This window comes from Canis lupus, chromosome 28, assembly GCF_048164855.1.
Source record: "Canis lupus baileyi chromosome 28, mCanLup2.hap1, whole genome shotgun sequence".
NCBI lineage: Eukaryota > Metazoa > Chordata > Mammalia > Carnivora > Canidae > Canis > Canis lupus.
The window spans coordinates 16,012,775-16,033,287 of record NC_132865.1 but is presented as its reverse complement, the minus strand read 5'-3'; the positions used below and the strand labels follow the sequence as shown (position 1 = coordinate 16,033,287).

Sequence of the window (20,513 nt, the reverse complement as noted above, 5' to 3'; positions counted from 1 at the left end):
GAATTCAAGTTGGAGATTAGCAGAAACCAGGCTCAGTTCTGTTCGTAATCCCCTTTATCTGTCTTCTAGCCAACAAAATGAAAACCTTAAAGCCAAACTGACAAATAGAGTGTGAAGGACCTTCTACAGCATTTAAAAAAAAAGTCAGACTGCTATAGGTAGAAATTATCTTGTATGTTACTATTACTGTTGTTATTTATAGAAATAATAGGAGGAAAACCTCTAAATGACACTATTCTACTGTATTCTTTGTCAAATATAACATTTAATAAATTAATTTCCTTCATGTTACACTGGGCATCTAACATGAAAATATGTGCAAAGAATATAAATTATATCTATAAAAACAAATGCCACTATAAAGTAGAAATCTATTATTTTAAGTTCAGGCAATTGGGTCCATTAAGGTATAAAAGTGTTTCAGGATAGTCCTTCTGTTAGAGACAAAAACTTAGAAGCAAATTTGAAATAGGGAGAGATGATGCTAATTAGAGATAAAGTATAAGATTATTCTATGCTGATGTGACAGGCTGGAATTCTGCATGAAGTTGCATACAAGAAAAAATCGAGTTATGTTCTCATCAAGCATAGATATTTCAAGAAAGGCAAAGGGTATATTGAATGTAAGTCATAGTATTCAAGTTAATTGTAAAAGAGAAGAAAAAGAAAAGAAAGAAAGAGAGATGACTTCAGTCATTGGATAGGCTACACTGATGTTGGAAATCCTTCCTGCCAAACTAAACACAGATATATGTATGTTTGTTTTTATGTGTTCCTTTTTTATATGGCAACTGATAAAATGCAAATAAACAAATAATAAACAAACAAACTTACAAAACAAGATGTGAGGCAGAAATCCCCAGTCTCAAGATCTAAGGGGAAAAAATATTCAACATTAGAGCAGTGAGTAGAAGATAAAGCCAATAAATTCAAGGGAGGGGACTAGAAACAATACACTTTGCTTTTAAAAGCTAAGTTTAAATATTTGTTGTTCTCTCAAAAAGGAAATTGATGTTGAAAGATAATAGAATAATATCTCCAAAATCCTGAAGACTTATAACTATCTGAATTAAAACTGTATATCTAGTTCTAAAAAAATCACTCAAAAACAGGAAGTAAAAAATGTCTTCATTCATCAAGAAGAAAGAATTATCACAAGCAAACTATAACCCCCCAAAAGGACTAAAGCAATGATGGCAGCTTCTGGAATCATCTGGAGGAGAAATAAGAAGTATTCTGATACCTGAATGTGTATCTCAAGATTTGTTCATTTAATTGATCAGGGAAGTGCCTGAATATTGAGAGTTTTAAAAACTTCTCACATGATTTTCATGTGTTTTAGCCAAGAATGGAGACCATTTTACAGAAATGTTCTTCAGTAAGAAAGAAAATAAATGCAAACAGAAGTAGGGTAAATTTAATAGTGAGAAGTAAAGAAATTAGTAATTTGGGGATAAACTTAAATAACCATTGAGTGTAAAAAGTAATAATAGTAAATAGGGAATAGGTACGAAGTAAGACTAAAATACTAGGTAATACACTGAAAGATTGGAATCAGAAGCAAAAATTGGGGCACCCATGAACTGCTTAGGAAGAAGCTGAGATGATTAGTTTTGGGCTATATGAAGTTAGGAATGCATTTGAAATTTTTTGAAAATATCAAAAATGAATACTGCATATATGATTCATAAAAAGGTAGACCCATTAAAAGAGAGTGAAAAAAATCTAACTGAACAAAGATAATACAGGAAAGGGTGAAACATGGAAAAATAAAGGAGAAATAAGTCAACATATATCAATAAGCACAATACATTTGATTACACAAACAATAAAAATAGATTTAAAACTTCCAGTTACATGCTACTTACAGAAGGTATATATAAACCATCTTAAAGATGCAATGCCATACTTCAGTCAAAGAATTACTTAAGTATATGTAATAAATGTTTTACAATTACAGAATTACAATTTTGGCATGATGACATGTATAAAATCTTCAAAAACTCAAAACAATCATATGTTGCTGATGGATTCATTTGAATATAGTAAAAATATTATAGCATGAACTGAAAGTATTCATACCAAATTAGGAGTGAAATGGAGCGGACAGGAGAAAAAAAGAAGTCTTCAAATTCATCTATGTTGCTTTATTTCGTGCATGTACATATGTGCACACACATACAATATTCAAATGTGTGCCTGTCTCACAGCATCACTCACTGTACTCCACCATAATATTAAAAAGATTTCAAACAATATGGGCATTTGTGCAGAAATTATAATTGACTCATGGTTATGTGTATTGTACAATGAGCTCACCTTACTATTTCCATTCATTCTTCAATTAGAATCTAGAAATGAGAATGGGCTGTTATAGTTTAGTTAATGAGCCAATTATTTTTTCAGAGCATGCTAGCTAGTTGTGCACAGCTTCTCTTTTGCTTAATTATGTTTTAAAATAGCAGGCATTCATCTTACGTCTTTAATTATTGGTTACCACTCAACTTAGTTTGAAAATTCTTATCAATATTTTTGAAATATATTTGTTTGAATCATTAGAATAATCTTTTTAAACTCATCTCAAAGTATAATATATTTCATAAGTTTCCACTGAAAATGGCATTTCTGTTTAGCCTTCCTAAAGATAATATCCAAGACACAAACTAAAATATTAAAATTACTCCTAATATGAAAACATTCAATATCTCTAGAAACAAATTTTCTCATGAAAATTTAGCTCAGAATAGGAGAAATATAACAGTAGAAATTTAACAAGAGGCAAATGTGAAGATCAAAAATTAAACTCCAAATTTTATAGTAAAAGAAGAAAGGTTAGTCAGTATAGAAAGAAGAGCAAATAAAATTCAAGCTACAGTAAAACATATTTTGTTCAAGTGCAAATAATGTGCACTATTTTTTATCTATTTTAACTGAAATTCATTGCAAATACATAAACAAGTCACCTGCTGTTCATTGGAAAGCATCTAGAGTAGTTGGGGTGAAATAATGTATTATTCAGAAATAATGTATTTCAGAAAATGTATTAATATGGGGCTACAAAAGCTTGTACAAAAGCATAAACTTAGTTCTTAAAATTGAAAATTTCCAAATCAGTTGTGGTAATACACATTATTTCCAAATTTTAAATGGATGATAATTATATATATATATAATACATCTATTATAGATATAGATGATATAGATATAGATATCTTGTCATACTGACCATTTAATGATTTTTTTCTTTTGGTAAGACAAGTAAAATCTCATGCTGCTGCTGCAGCTGCTGCAGCTTCTTCTTCTCTCCTTCTTATTTTTTGCTTTTGAGGAGACTGTGTGGCTTTTCACTCTCCTGACCTTTGTTATTTCCTAAGGATATTTCTCTAACATCTAAGAACAAATATTTTTAGGAAGCCAAGAGATTCCAAAAAAAAATGACAAATAATAGATTTTTTTTAATTTTTGAGTGCTTGGAAAAATACATAAAAATATGTTTATTTAAATTTTTTCAATTAGACATTAATGTTAGCTTTTTTCATCCAAAATTTTAAATCAGTCTTCAATATTACTATTATAGAAATACTAATAATTGACTTTATTCACAAACTGATAAAAATGGATCAGCACCATAGGCCTATTTATTGAAAACAAAGTAGGTAGAAAAATCAAGGTCATTGATAGTTCTTTATCAACCAAGGTAAACAGAACTTTTATTATGTAGAGGTCAATCTTGGGCCAGCGGTTATTTAATATTTTCGTCATTGACTTAGATGATGGAAAAGTCTGCAAACTTAGTAATTTACAGTTCTCTGTAGTTGTAAAGACTGATTAACGCTCTGAATGTCAAGATCAAAATTCATCATGACCATAATATGACCTTGACAAACTGGAGAAGTGGTTTAAAACAATGCAATCCAATAAGACGACAGGTCAGTTATAGATTTCAAAGAAATTGGGAAGGAAATAGAAATTATAATAATGTAGGTGATACCATGCTAGTGAGAATGTGTGTGTTATGCAATATATAATAAATCATATTGAGTATGACTTGAGTGAAGAATGTAACCATGGCTTTTAATTTTTTTTACCTTGGAATAGTGTTTACTCATTTATAAATGTTTTTGATACGTATCATCAGAGTTTACTCAAGTTAAATCCTATACCTCTCCTGATTAAATTAAATGTGATTCTAAAATATATAAACGAGAAGGTATAAAAGTATATATAAATAAGTAAATATTAATTAAATGACTTTGTAAGTGTACCATCATTACAAATACTATTTATCTAGTCACTAACACATTTATTCCTTCGTTTTTTCCTTAATTATTAAATATGTATAAAGCTTCTACTATGTCCCAGGTACCATATTAGATTCTGGTAATACAAGGCTGGGAAAAACAAGTATTGTCCATATTTTCTAGAATATACAGTCTAATGAGTACTTATTAATTTTAGTAAATATTGGCAGGATACTATAAGCCATGTATCAGGGAGTCTTGTTCTCATGTGGAAAGATGAGGAAAGGCATCCCTGGTGAAATGTCTTCTTAACTGATGTATGACATAGGTAGGTTAAGGGGGCAAGAGCGTTAAAGGAGTAAATGCTTCTTGCAAAGGACAGCGATATTCAAAATCTGAGCTTCAAAAAAGGAATGTTTGCTGTTGATATAAGAGTAACAATAAATGCAATTAAATTTGTTTGTTAATACATTGTGAAAAAGTGGGGAAGTGGATTTCTGCCAAAATTAGAAGATCTATTTAGTATTAAAATTGTGTTGTATGATACCAGGGACGTTGACACTGTGATGGCACTGGGAGAAAATGTGAACAAAGATGTCCTTTAGAGAAATAGCACTGCTGTATGGCCAGGTCCCTGCTGAACTGTTTACCCAGCTATCAATATCAAGATGGTGTTGAATGAGGAACAGTGATTTCAAATATGAGTTCCAAACTAAAACTGAGAGAAAGACAATCACTTTGACATGATTTAAATTTGAGCTGCTTTTCATATGCAATTTACACTTCAGGATAAACGGAAGCTGGGATTGCTTTCTCTAATGAGGTCAATGATCCACTTTACTGTTAACTTTGGTTTAATATTTTTATTTTACAAATATCTGACCTCAAAAACTCTCTAAGAGAGAATAAGGAGAAAGGGAGATAACTATCTTGTTTAGTTCCATTACTTTTAATTTTAAATTCAAACCGAGTTGTGCTATCTCCACCAATGCTTAAGTACAAGCATGCACAGTGAGTAGTGGTAATGGAAGAGATTGGTTCATTTTAATTGACATATCCGATGGGTCTCAAAGAAATTCAGGGAAACAAATCTTTGCACAGTTTATAGTCAATTATTTATACTTAAGGGAAAATGAATGCCAAAGCCTAGAAAATTTTAAATGGTGAATAATCTGCAACATTCACATTTTTCTTAGAGGTTTCCCTGGATTATACAACCATGCTAAACACGTTTGGGTTTTCAAAAACATGTTTTGGAAGTCTACTGGTGATATTCTAAGAAATACCTTCATGTTAACATAATTTCCAAATATTTTACGAACAACTGGTATCTCCATAAATAATTCATGCCTTAATTAATTATGATAATTATTCCTAATTGATACTTAAATATTTCAGGAAGAGATAACACATTAACATATTAAGAATGTCACATAAGAGCTTTGGAGATATCTCTATATGGAATGTATTGCATTTTGCTACAACACTTTTGTCTTCTCTTCCAGATTAGATAATTCTTTAAAAAATAGATTGTGCAGAGATATAAAATTGTTGCCTAAAACTGCAGCCCTGGAAACTACATTTGAAATGTCAAGAGCTATTTTAGGGCACCTGGGTCGCTCAGTTAGTTAAGCATCTGCATTTGACTCAGGTCATGATTCCAAGGTCCTTGGATCCAGTCCCACATCGGGCTCCCTGCTCAACAGGGAGCTTGCTTCTCCCTCTGCCTGCTGCTCCCTATGCTTGTGTTCTCTTTCTCTCTTTCTGTGTCAAACAAATAAATGAAATATTTAGAAAAAAGAGTTATTTTAGAAAACATTATAGGCAGAACTCCACCATATATTCTAGTATTATTTAATCATCTTAAAAACTGGTTAATACAAACTTTAATCTCTAAGATACTTCTTCAATATATCTGAAAAATGATCATCAGCTGGTACTTGTTGTGTCTTCACTGAGAAGGAAATTGCCATCTCAAAAGCAAGCTTACTGTATTTTTTAGGAAGCTGTAATTGAAAAAAATCTTACAATTAAAATAAATTAAAATCTCTATGCTGCAACTTGTGTCCATTTTCCTGTCTTTTTCTTAATTAAGAGCAACTGATAGGGACGTCTGGGTGGCTCAGTGGTTGAGTCTTTGGCTCAGGGCGTGATCCCAGAGTCCCGGGATCGAGTCCCACATCAGACTGCCTGCATGGAGCCTGCTTCTCCTCTCTCTTCCTATGTATCTGCCTCTTTCTGTGTGTCTCTCATGAATAAATAAATGAAATCTTTTAAAAAAATTAGAGCAAATTATATATGTATATACTTTTTTATTTTACAGCTTTCACAAAGCTAAAGTTGGCTTTAATGCCACTTGCCCCTTATCCACCCGTTCACAATTTTTTTTAATTAAAAGAAATGCATCCTAGTATAATACATATAAAAATATACCAACTTAAGTGTGCACACTAATGCATTTTCAGAAATGTGAACATCTGTGTAACTTTTATTACCATCAAGATAGACAATTTTCCTAACACTCAAAAGACTTTTCTCTTTCCGCTTTGCAGCCACTCTCCACTCCATACCTGGTATAGGCAACCACTAATGTGTCACTGTAGGGTACTTTGACCTTTTCTAGAAATTCACAAAAAAGGAAAGTGCATATTCTTTTGTGTCTGGCTTCTTTTTCTCAGCATAATGTTTCTGAGATTCATTTTTGTTGCATTTATCATAATTTTCAATCCTTTTACTGCTATGTGATATTCTGTTGTATGGATATACCACAACTTGTTCACCCATTTAAATTTTGTTGGACATTTGGATTATATAGAATCTTAACTTTATTTATTTATTTATTTATTTATTTATTTATTTATTGAATCTTAACTTTCTAAATAATGGTGCTACAAAACTTTGTGTACAAATCTGTATGGCATAAGTCTTCACTTCTTTGAGTAAATACCTTAGTATTTACTAAGGTAATTAGTAAATATTAGTATTTACTAATATATATATATATATTTAACATGTATAAGGAACTATCAAACTGTTTTGTAAGGTGATTTTGCATTCTACACACCCAATAGCAATGTATAAGAATTCATGTTTCCCTAGTTCCATGTCAAGAGTCGGAATTATCAGTCTTTTAAAGTTTAGACGTTAGAGTACTCTGTAGTAGTATCCCATTATAATTGTAATTTGTACACCTTCGATAACAGCTTATTTACAGTAATTTCACATATGCTTATTAGCCATTTGTATATTTTCTCTTTTTTTAAATGTCTGTCTATACTTTTTGCTATTTTCTCCTATTGGGTTGTCTTTTGATTTTCAAACTGTAGGAATCTTTATTCAGTATACAAATTCTTATTTATATGGCAAACACTTTTCTAAGTGTGTATCTTATCTGCTGATTTTCTTAATTTCGATTTTCACAGAATGAAAGCCTTTAATTTTGATAAATTCTGAATTATAATGTTTCTTTTTATGTCTCAAATTTTTTATTTTATCAAAAATTATTTTCCTGTCTTAAGACCTCATATTTCCCTTCATTTTCTTTTAGATGTGTTATAGGTTGGGTATTTACACTTAGATCTATGACCTAATTAGAATTATTTTTATAATGATTTCAGATACAGGTCATGGTGATTTTTTCCATACAAATATTCACTTATTCTGTTATTTCTCTAAAGTAGGGCTTTCCAATAGAAATATAACATTAAATGCATAGGATTTTTTTTATCTATAGCAGACACATTGAATAAAGTAGTAAAAATAATTTTGCTATATAATTTATGTAACAATATATATTCAATAATATCATTTCAACATGTAATCAATATAAAATATTAGATTAAGAAAAAAATCAATAAAACAAACTGCAGTGCCTATATAGTCAATGTGTAAATTGTTTGTTAATTAGGAGAGATAGCAGCTAAGAGTGAAGCAAAAGGCAAAGCTACCTACGAGATGTAGTGTCTAAGCTACTAGAGAGTAACAATGGCTTTAAAAAAAGAAAATAGCATAAAGTACAGTCATAAGTTTTATGAATAGAAGCATATCAACCAGAACAGGAGAGGTATACACAGGATGAGACAACACCTAGAATTCTGAATTTTCTGCTGGGCTTACTAAGTTTTAGATACGTGTACAAATTCCACTTCACTTTCCCTAGGGATCACTGTCCTTAGGTACCTCTTGTGAACTTCTGAAAACAAATGATCAATATATTTCGCTCAGTTTTCTAGTTGTTAAAGAAGTCAGAAGTCTTGTAGCAGTTATTATTTCACAGACAGAATCAGGATAAGGAATTCAAGGTTAAGATTTTCTTTTCAGTGTTCTAAAGGTGCCATTTTAAGTCTTTTTGGCTTACATTCATTGCATCTGACAGGTCTGCCATAATTCACATCTTTATTTTGTGTACATAATGCATCATTTTTCTCTGGCTGCTCTTAAAGATTTTCCTTGTCTCTGTTTTCAACAATTTGATTATGACGTACTAGTGGTGGTATGTGTTTCCTGAAATTCATTGAGATGTATTTATTAGTTTATTAGTTTTTAATCAAATTTGACATTTTTCCTCACCAAAGAAGATACACAGATGGTAAGTTAGTATATGAAAAGACGCCCAACATTATACATCTTTAGGGGATTACAAATTAAAACAATAAGATATTACCACATACCTATTAGAATGGCCAAAATCCAGAACACTGGCAATAGCAAATGCTGATGAGGATGTGAAGCAACAGAACTCTCATTCACTTCTGGCCATAACACAAAATGGTGCAGTCACTTTGGAAGACAGGTGGACAGTTTATTACAAAACTAAATATAGTTTCACCTAAAAATCCAGCAATCATACTCCTTGATATTTACCCTAATGAATCGAAAAGACATGTCTATACAAAAACCCACACTGATATTTATAGCAGCTTTATGATAATTCCCCAAACCTAGAAACAATGGAGATGCCCTTCAGTAGGTGAGTCGATAAAATAAAGTGTGGTACATTCAGACTGTGTGATATTTTTCAGTACTAATGAGAAATAATTTATGAGCCATGAAAAAAACACGGAGGAATCTTAGACATGTATTATCAAGAAAAAAGAAGCCATTCTAAAAAGGCTACATGATTTCAGCCTTATGATATTCTGGAAAAGGCAAAATTATGGAAACAGTAAAAAGATGAATGGTTATCAGAGGAATGGATCAATACGCAGCATACAAAGGATTTTAAGGGGAGTGAAACTATTCTTGTGTCCTACTACAATGGTGGTTACATGTCATTATTGATTTGTCAAAACATATAGAATGTATAACATCAAGAGTAAACCCTAATATAACTATGACTTTGGGTGATTACGATGTAGCAGTGTGGGTTCATCATTCGTAACAAATGTACCATTCTGGTGTGGGATATTACTCGTGAGGGAGTTTGTGGGGACAGGGAGTAAATAGGAACCTTCTGTTCTTTTCACTCAATTTTGCTGTGAGCATAAAACTTCTTAAATAAAGTTCATTAGTTCAATTTTTTGACATTATTTTCACTCACTTTATTTTCAAATTCTTCTTTCTTTCCACTTCTCCTTTCTATCTGAGATTCAAAAACAGGCATGATTTATCTCTTGATATTATCCCATAAATAAGTGAATCTCAGTTTATTATTTTTAGACCTTTTCTCTTTATTTCAGTGATTTGGTATGAAAAAGATGTAAAATATTTCATTAATAAGCTTTAGAAATCAATATAATTATCATGATTCTCATAATAGAGTGACTTATATACATCTATGTATAGTTGCATATTGAATAGACCTTTAAACAGAAAAAAAATTTAAATGCTTCTTACTCAGTATTGCTTATGCTGAAAAACAGAATGTTGACTGGAGTTGTCAGTTGGGAATTCTTAAAATTGAAAGGAATTTTTAACCACAGGGCTTTTGGAAAATATAAAATATCTATTGAGAATGATTTAATGAATATCATAAAAATAGCACTATATTCTATACTATAAGTTTTATTGCATGGGACAGGCTATAAATTATATACAGTGGCATTTGATAACAATTACTAATACTTCCCTTATAAGACCTAGAGAGACACAGTTTTGCCATATGTGTCATCTCTTCACTAGTCATGTCTTGATTTTTCTTGTGTTTATCCTCTGCCCATGTTCTCTTTTATGTTTATTGCAGTTTGTTCTATAGGAAAATAAAGATGTTTCTGCCTTATGTTAAAAAAAATATTCAAAGTTATGATCACAAATGACGGTTCCCATTAACTGATCTCTAGAAAGTTGCTATTTTCTCCAATAACTTCACAATGCTTACTAATATTTCCTCTTTCCCTTGATTTTTTTTCTTAATATAATGTTTTTCTATCTCTCATTGAAATCTTGCTAACCACCATTTATCAATGTTCTTTCCAGTTGTCTATATATTCACTATGATAATCCCTGAGCTCTTTTGGGAAAATTTAATTTTGATGGTCCTAACACTTTTTCAAAAAATCAGCATTTAGGTTCTTTGCAAGCTGTAATGTATATATGAATACCGTTCTTCTTATGCAAAAGTTTTAACATTTAAACCATTGTATATAATATTTATGGAGACTGTAACAGTGTAAGGTTATTCTTCCTTCAAATATTGCCTGAGATTCTTAAAAACACATTACTGTTAATAAATTACTTCTTATCTTGATGTAACTTCAACATTTCTGTTCTCAAACGGGGAGAATATATTCCCACGTATGGAAACAGAAATTTTTGCCTGTTGAAAGATTTAATCTCATATCATGTGCGTGTGTGTGTGTGTGTGTGTGTGTGTGTGTTGACTAAGAAAGTATGATGTTCTGCTCAGTTCAACTAAAGTTTAGACAGGTTTCTTCCTGACTGTAGTCCCCCTTTTTAGAGCATTTACTCTTCAAAACTGCGATTATGAATTCTTTCTCTTTCTAATGTAAATTTTTCAGCCTCTTGCCAGGTTTATAATCCAAGAATATCTTTCTCAAGGCATTGAGAGTCACCAGGAAAGATAAAGCCCCCATCTTCTCCTGTCTCCTTCTTTCTGCAGGATGGTAGGAGGCTAATTTAGATAAGTGATCATTAGCTAATACCAATGGCTGTTGACCAGCCTCTCAACATCCTCCTCTACTTTTCCACTAGCTCATTCCAGTGCTTAAAAATTCTCCTGCCTTTGTACTTCAGAGAAGTTGAGTTCAAACTCTCTCATTATTGCAACAGTCTTAACTCTATTGCAATAGTTTTTTGAGTTTTTTTTATTGCAATAGTTTTAAATAAAGACTTTGTCTATTTAATTTTGTCCAGAGAAATTTTTCTTTAACAGTATACCTCTGGGGATCCCTGGATGGTGCAGCGGTTTAGCGCCTGCCTTTGGCCCAGGGCATGATCCTGGAGACCCAGGATCGAATCCCACGTCGGGCTCCCGGTGCATGGAGCCTGCTTCTCCCTCTGCCTATGTCTCTGCCTCTCTCTCTCTCTCTCTCTCTCTGTGACTATCATAAATAAATAAAAAATAAATAAATAAAAACAGTATACCTGTGTATGTATGAGTGTATACAAATCTTGATATACATACTATATATATATATATATATATATATTCACACATGTATACATATGCATATACACTCCACACATACATGCTCATGCACAGATATCTACTATACATATCACAGCCACTGTAGTTCAATTTTAATTTATTTGTATCTTTGGTTTTCTATAAATCATTGCATTTATTTTTCCTGAAGAATATTAAAAATATCATACAGAAAATTTTTCAGTAACACAAAATTAACAAAGAAACTTTTTCTAACCAACCATTTGAAAACACAGTTGCCCAAAATCTGAGCATGCACAAGAAATCGAAGATTGTTGATCTCTAACCTTTTTTTTATATTTGACCATACAGAAAGTAGATTCTTCATTTAGTAACCCAGTCTCTGAAGCAATAAAGAAAAAAATTACTTATGTATAAAACTCATGTTGATTTATTTCTGTGACCTTCAAAGCATTTCTACAGTGATCAAAATATATATTACACGGTAATCTAATACACACACATGCATGTATAAACAGATACATGTATATATAATTTTAAATTTTTTCATGGTAGAGAGCTTATTTTACTTTGAGCAATGCAAGTTAATATTTATCAATTTGATGCTTATTACTACCAACCTATAAGGCTTACCTGTATTAGGTACAAGGCACTCTGATATTGTCCTCTCAATGCTCATGACTATTAACTAAATTGATAATCTAACGAATTAAATAATGGTCCACCTATAATTTGAAAATCACCAACATGGTGGAATTTAGGACTTATTTTTGGCATGGCCATAAAATATTGGTAATAAAATACATATATAAATATATACTTTATTCCTAGACCAAACATTAAAAGGTTGCTTTTCCCAGAGATCTAGATTTATAGTGATTTCCTGGGGCTTTTGCCAGTAGAGGTGGTTCTTTAAAAGTCTTGTAGATCAAATGCAGGTATACCCTTAAATTAAATGATAAGAGCAGTGTGAATTCTAATTTGCTAAAACACTTAAAGTTGATTCTTGAAAATAAAAGGTTCATTTACAAAATGGCAGCTGATGAACTCAGAGGGAAACTATGTTGGCTTAAAAACAAAAGCCACATATGCCTGGGGAATTATTGTTTTCACTAAATTCTCTCTTCATGTGTTAATTGTAGGGTAGGAAGTGATTCATATATCTCTTATTCTTTCTCTACTTTTTCCTGCCAAATTTCCTTAAGGTAGTTACAGAAATAAAAGAGATGTTTGTAAGGAAAGATATGGAAAGTGAAAGCAGAAAGGGCTTTGAATAACATAGTATTAGATGCAAACAAAATAATGGTTGAAAAGTCTTCATAAACTTAGGGTCATAGGATCATGACAAACAGTAATGTCAATGAGACTGATAAGAGAATCTTTATTACCTCTTTTTTCTCTTTCTAATAGTGATTTGAAAAATAGGAGAAATCACACTGAGATAAAAATGGATATTTAACATAACTTTAAGTCATTTGGATTTCAGGAAAAAATTATGTTAATGTTGATAACTGGTTCATATGCTTAAGCATTATAGGTGAAGAAAATAACAACACAAATCCATTATGGGAGCAAGAAATATTTCCACTAAGAATTTTATTATTATTATTATAGAAGATAATTTTAAAAGAATGTCACCTTCTTATCTCACCAGTATATTGATGAAACCATTAGGAAATTGTTAATAGATGAATATTTTGCAATTATTTTGTCACACCATTTTCCCCTGTTAATCCAACTGTTTTCCCTCTTTAGGGATTGGAATGGAAAGAGAGGTATATTCTCTCAAGTAACTCTCTGGTTATAAATAATGTTTGCAAAGAAAATTAAATAGAACAAAAAAGGAAAGCCTGCTTGGTTTCTCAAGTAGATTGAGTTTCTGCTTACAACATAGAGGAATGTGGCAGAAAAAGCAGGAGTTGCAGTAATAGAGAGACCTGAACTCAAATTACACTGCTACCCATTAGTAGCTGCTCGATCATAATCAAAGTAACTTGCTGTTTCTGTGCCTGCTTAATCAAATGTAAAATGAAGATGAATAATACCTTATTCAGTGGCTTCAAGTGAGTATTAAGGGAGATGCAAATTCCTGGAATATATTATATTATCAATAAATACAGTTCCTTTCTCTATAAAGAATCTATTACGTTACTACTTAATTACTTTACCGTCACACTTCCAGGATATGAAAGCCACCAGGATAGTCATCCAGAGAAGATAGGAAAGAGAGAAGGAAATCAAGTTGTAGGGTTGAAACAGAGAGAGGCCAGGAATTCAGTTTGTCTACTATTTGCCCCATCTGAGGTAATCATCTATACATTTAACCCCACTTCTTGGACAAAACTGCCCATTAGAAAGAGCCTATTGGATCAGGGAGTGTACTGGGCACTTGACTGACATGCAGTCAATTTCCAGACTGATAAACCTGGCCAAAGAAGATCTGAGCAATCTTATTTTCTTGGGCCTTTGGAACTAGGCCACTGAGAGGTTAGACAGCACAGAATTTTACCAACTAGTTGAGTGGCAGTCCCAGACCAAAGAGGAGAGTTAGAGCTGGGAAGCCAGTAACTGAAGGAAGGCAGTGTGGTAAAGTGAATCTACTCTTTTTTTAAATTTTTTTTTAATTATCATCTTAAGCCCAAACTTGAATGTGAATTTGTTAGAGAGGAGGAAGAGAAGGATGGAGAGGAAGGAGATAAACAGAAGGAGAAGAAAGAAGAAAAAAGAAAAAGAAGAGGAAGAAGAAAGAAGAGGAGGAGGAGAAAGAACAAAGAAAATTGTCCCCTATAAATAAATTAACAGTTCATGCGGGTAAAGCACTATTTTTCTCAATGTGTGATTCATAAAGGAAAGTATTCTGAACTGTGCACACAGTAAAATGTGGTGAGCATTTTAGAAAAGCCCATACTTTGTGTGGAAATTAAATATAGGCACTGGGAAAGCCCTCACTGTGACACAAAGACTGCCTGCATGGTGAACATATGGAACTTATTCTATCTTCTGTAAACTACACATGACTTTCTTTCTGCTACATCCTTCATGCAGCCAGTCAGCAAAAGAGATGTGTAGCTGTCACCCTGCCTTTCAGCATATCTCCCAGTTTTACTGTGAAAATTGACAAAAGGCAACAACATGTCAATGAGCACAATGCAACTAAAAGACCTCCAGGACCCCCGGGAAATCTGGAAAAAAATGTTTGCTAGGAAAGGACTCATGTACAATGACTGCTGATGGAACCCATCTGAAGTCCTCCCTCAGTCCCACCTCTAACAGCCCCTGCAACTGGGAACCTCCCAGCCTCCACATCACATCTATAGCCTGGAGAATGTTCCCCGTTATAGTCACTTCATGAGAATGCCAGTTGAGATATTTTAGGCTTCTATTTGAAATATTTTGGGCACCTTATGTATAAAAATAAGCTAAATGATCTAGTTAAATAAATCTACTTAGAATTCCTAGTGAAATAATAAACACTCCTGAAAAAAAAATCCTATTATAAACAGAATTAAGATAAATGTTTAAAAGAATATTGTTGCCGTAGAGCTAATTACCTCACAAACATTACCTTTCATGTTCTTTTTAAATAAAGAAATATAAGTAACTTGGAAATAATAATGATACTAGGTAAAACTTTGACTCCTCAAATTAACGTGAAACCAGTAATTACTAAAAGCTCTCCACTGAAGTAAACCCCACATCTCCTCCACAAATTAGTTCCCTTTTTCATTGATTCAGTAGCAGAGCCAAGAATTGCATAGATAAAATCCCTTTAGGCATTGCTAAGGTACATCATTTCAAAAGAACAGCATGTACTTATGCAACCTAAATCCATTTTTATAATAACATTCTGACCACGAAAACATTTTCGTCCACAGATATGTCAATTCAGCGTTCTTTACCAAATTTACACATGCAATAAAAGGAGAAAAACAGATATCTAACCCCGAGTTTATTAAAGACTTAGCCAAATATTAATAATAGCTAAGTAAAGCATAGAAGTAGAAGCATAACATTGAAATCAAAAACTCTCCAGTCTCAATGAACTAAACTCAATTTCTGGCCTTCGTATGGATATGTAACTTTAAACGACTTAACTAACTTCTTTATGTTTTCTTTGTCAACAGAATTAATAATCAGACCATCACGAGAATTGTATGAGATAAAATATGCAACATTCATGCGTGCTTGGAATTGTGTTGGGCTATAGAGTAGACCCTGGACTCACATAGTTCTTAACCCGGTAAAAATGTGGCAGGTGTGAGTTGAGAGTGGCAGTGTTAAAAACACTAGTAGATTTCAAGGATGTAATACAAAAAGTGGACATCAAATATCTCACTACTATTTTATAGTGATGATGATAAAAGGATTAAATTTCAGATTAATTGAATTAAAATGTTATTAAAATTAATTTTATCTGTTTTTTTCCTTTTTAAATTAACATGGATGCTACAAACTTAAAAATTACATAGCTGTTTGTCTTTAGAATTCTGTTTGTGCCAACAGGGAACTAAAAAGTGCTTAGTAAATCATAAATAAATTAAAACATGTTATTACTATAAATTTTGACTTGTATTATATTTTTCAAAAGTCACACAAAATTAAGCTGTGTGGAAAAGGAAAAGTAAGGGTCACTTGTGCTTTCTGTCTTAAATACTTAAGACATAATCAGGCAAAAAAATAAAAGAAAATATTACCTTAAAAGTTGTCTTCAGCTTATAGGAGTTCACAGAAGAGAAAAAGCACAGTCTATTCTGAAACAACTTTCCTACCTTTCCGACAAAAACTAAAAGCAAACCATTCATTGGCCTGCACGATTTTGAAAAATAAATGTAGAGTCTAATTGAATAGGTTTAGACAAGAATTCAATCATTTTGCAGGGCAGTTTAACAAGTATAGTGCTTCTTCCCTAGGGAGGCCAGGAGAAGAGGATGCACAGGAGTTGTGGGAGGAGGAAAAGAGTCTATGGAAAGAGAGGGTGGAAAAGGCAAGCAGCCAGTACATAAAGAAGACACAAATAGCACAAACTTCATCAGGATGAAGGTCAATGACTGTTCTTTTTTTAAGAATAGTAATGACTAAAAAAAAAAAGAAAAAGAATAGTAATAACTGATATTCAATTTTCGGCTTCTATCTAATGTATGCCCTAAAATTTTACTCCAAATCATCATCAGAAATCTGTTTAACAGAAGATCCTTGAATTACTGTTGCTTTATCAGATGATGCGATGGGGTGGAGTGGAGGGTATATCTTGAGGATGAAAATGTTTACAAAGATGCCTGGAGATATAGGAAGCAAGGAAATATCAAAGATCATGAATTCATCAGAGGCAGGAAATCAGAGTGAAAAATGCTCAGGATAAATATAACATCTGAGAGAATATGTGGTACTTAATGGTCTACATCATACTAGGAATTAAATCTCAATCTGCTTGGTGAGATATTAAAGGAAAATTGACCTCAGGTTAGCAAAGGAGATGAAGTTTCCCTAGAACCAGCAATTAACATTTACTGAAACATTTGGACCAGGAATTACAGGAATAATATTAGCTAGCATTTGTATACTGAATACTTCGCAGTTCACGAAGCTCTTTAAAAAGGGTAGGGATTATTATTTTCTACATTTTAAAGTTAATAAAACTGAAACTTAAAAAAGGCCATTTGACCAAGCCATGATCACTGATCTATTTAGTATTGGCAAAAAGCACCCTGATCTTTAGAAGGTAGATTTCATGTTCTTTCACCTCAATGTGTGTATGACTCTCTCATATTTATGATTCACTATTTTTCATGCTGCTGTATTTTTACTCCTCAGTATAAATCAATAGTAGTAATCTTATTAGATTGGGGTGATGATGATGAAATTATTGATAATGGTTATCAATTTCACCAACATCATCATCAAAATTATTTTTTTAAAAGCTTAATTTAAATAATCAGCAATTTTGAGGTTCTAATACCCCTGATAAAATAGGTATTGACATTCTCAATGACAGAGATACTAAGTGTAGGTGCACAACAGGCAGCTTCTAGTACTATCATTACATTGTTGAATTTAAAGACATTGATCCAAGCAACAATTTTTTTTTTTTTTGCAAATTCTAAGTGTTAAAAAGTCTATGCGCTAGAAATACTTTTATGCGGCTAGCAGAGAGGACAAAATTATGAATCTGAAAAAGCCTCAACTTACTCACAGTCTGGTTGGGGAAAGAAATATGAAAAGTAATTAATAGGCAATTGAACAAATGCATACAAATATGAAAAAAAGCATTAGGAAGACTAGAGGATCATGATCATTACTGTCAGATATGAAGAAGGATTATTCTGGGTTGTTAACCCATGCCAATATTTATCTGAGGAATAATGTCTACTTTCACAAGAGATAAGATGTGGTGACTGATATTTTTAAGTTAATTGGCAAATATTGTTCACGTATAAAGCTTCTGGCTTTTCTCTCCTCTCTTTCCTTCTTTCCCTTCCTTCCTCTCTTTCTTTCCTTCTCTTTCTCCTTGAAATCTCCTTGGAAACATCAACATATCAGACATCAAGCTAGTCAATTCTGTGTTTACATTTGACATTTTATTTCTGTGGGCTGGATTTATTATTGTATTCCTTGAATTATGTAAGTAAAGAAATTCGTATCATAAAGCTACTCATAAAAATAGGAGTAACAAGGAGTTCCCAAACTGACGATATAAATATGTTGGAGTAATTGCTGTTAGGTATATTATAGAACAGAATGAAGGGAGAAAAGAATTTGGAATCAATCAGAACTAAATTTAAATTTTGGCCCTGCTACTAGGCACACAAACTTAGTCAAATTAGTGACATTCTAGAGGCTTGGTTTCCCTCTCAATAAAAATAACAATTTTCAACATGCTTTATTGAGACCTAAATGAGACCATGTTTATAAATACCACCAGCACACACTACAGAGCATATAATATATAGCATACAATAACAATATAATATTAACATTACTCTTATTTATCACAGAACATTTCATCCATGCTGATATTTCCCCTAAAACTGCTAAGGGTCTCAAAACAACACTAAATGTACTTAAACGCATTTAAAATATGGAAATATTCTAATACTTGGAATAAACACTCTAGAAAAGTATTTCTTTGTTCCTTCTTGACTCCATCATTTTTCTTTATTTGACAGTGAGGCATGATCCTGTTTCATTGGGTTTTTTACTCAATCAAGTACTGTGTGTATCTCTTCTCCATGTATGGATAAAAACAACCTTTCTGCAACATGTGTAATTTGTAAGAATGCAATAAATGCCTCCAAAAAACACAATCTGAACCATTACCACAAAATAAAATCATTGTAGCTAACTATGCACAGAACCCACTAAACTAAAAGCAGCCTTTGCAAAACAAACCATTCTTTTCTTAAGCAATCAGTGCAAATTGCAAAAGCAACAAACATTTTAGCCACAGATGAAGGAGCCACAGACAGTCAGCAGAAGCCTCATGTGAAATTTGCCACATACTACAGAACTAGAAGAAACCATTTGGTGGTGGTAAGAGCTGACTGCACCAAGATATTCTAAGAGATACTTAGAACTCTCAAATGCATGAATACCCTTCAGCGCCAACTTCTTACTGGCACAAGAAGTGCTTTCCCATAGGGTAGGGGCATGAAATCATCTTTATTTAATTTTAAAATATAATATCAAGAAGTTGTGAATTTTAAGAAAATAAGAGAAGGTATATTATAAAATAAATGTAAAAGATATTGCCAAGAAATACAATTAGGTATTTAAAATATATTTGAAAATATGTTTTCCAGACTCTGATGTGACAATAAATGCAGGGGACTCTAAACAATGACATTATCAATCTTTTACAATAGTCCTAGCGGATGAATACAAATTCTCAGGAAATAATATAAAAAATTAAGAAATCCAATGAAAACATCTAAAGAAATGTGGATAAAAAAGCAATGAAAAATTGATATTTAGATTTAAAGCAATCATATTTTCTTTTAAAGAAAGCAAAATATTTCAAGACAGAAATCCATGAGAATGTTCAAATTAGTGTAATTTAGTAATACACTATATTCGTGTAGTGTTAACATTTTGAAAAATAGCATGAGATTAAATTCTGAATCCAATCCTCATTTTTTCAATTCTTACTATATATGGAATTTTATTTTAATGTGAAACACATGGCCTGGTTTTCTTTGGTACTCATATATTGTCTTCACAAAATTGAGAATTTCTCTTACATTCATCTAGTTACTGTTCATTTCCCACCCTGGCTTCTTGAGGAAGTTAGTCATATCAAACTAAATATCTTTCTTGAAAGAGACAGACTGCGAGATTTACCTGAGTGTTACCTGAAATTCAGGAATGACAAAGTAAGGAATGAAAAATACTACTAATGAGCACATTGACAGTGAGATGAATAAATCCCCCATTCAGTATATTTTACTCTCTGTTGGAAACAGAAGTTAAATGAGCAAGTACTACAGTTCAAGTTAAGAGAAACACAGCAACACACACATGCACGCACATGCACACTTTCATTACACTGACCTTAAAGATGTCAAAATTATTAGTATTAAAATGTTTTGTTTTTCCTCAGATGTGTCTCTTTCAATGTATTCTCAACTGTGGTTACTATAGTTCTTGGGGAAATGTTTTCCATGGATTGTATCTCTAGGGTAATGAAATACAATCTAATGCTATCTTCATAACAT

The 20,513-nt window shown here is 32.1% G+C and overlaps 2 long non-coding RNA genes across 4 annotated transcripts in view; both read right to left on the bottom strand.

The window, feature by feature from the left end:
• The window catches only part of LOC140620235 (uncharacterized), a 99,387-nt gene extending 98,513 nt beyond the window's left edge, over positions 1-874 (bottom strand). For both annotated transcript variants that reach the window (XR_012020023.1, XR_012020022.1), the window contains exon 1: positions 835-874. This is a non-coding gene — a long non-coding RNA (uncharacterized lncRNA). The remainder of the gene's footprint in view (positions 1-834) is intronic.
• Positions 875-8,910: 8,036 nt separating this feature from the next.
• LOC140620232 (uncharacterized) overlaps positions 8,911-20,513 on the bottom strand; it is a 406,983-nt gene continuing 395,380 nt past the window's right edge. For both annotated transcript variants that reach the window (XR_012020015.1, XR_012020017.1), the window contains one exon: positions 8,911-9,020. This is a non-coding gene — a long non-coding RNA (uncharacterized lncRNA). The remainder of the gene's footprint in view (positions 9,021-20,513) is intronic.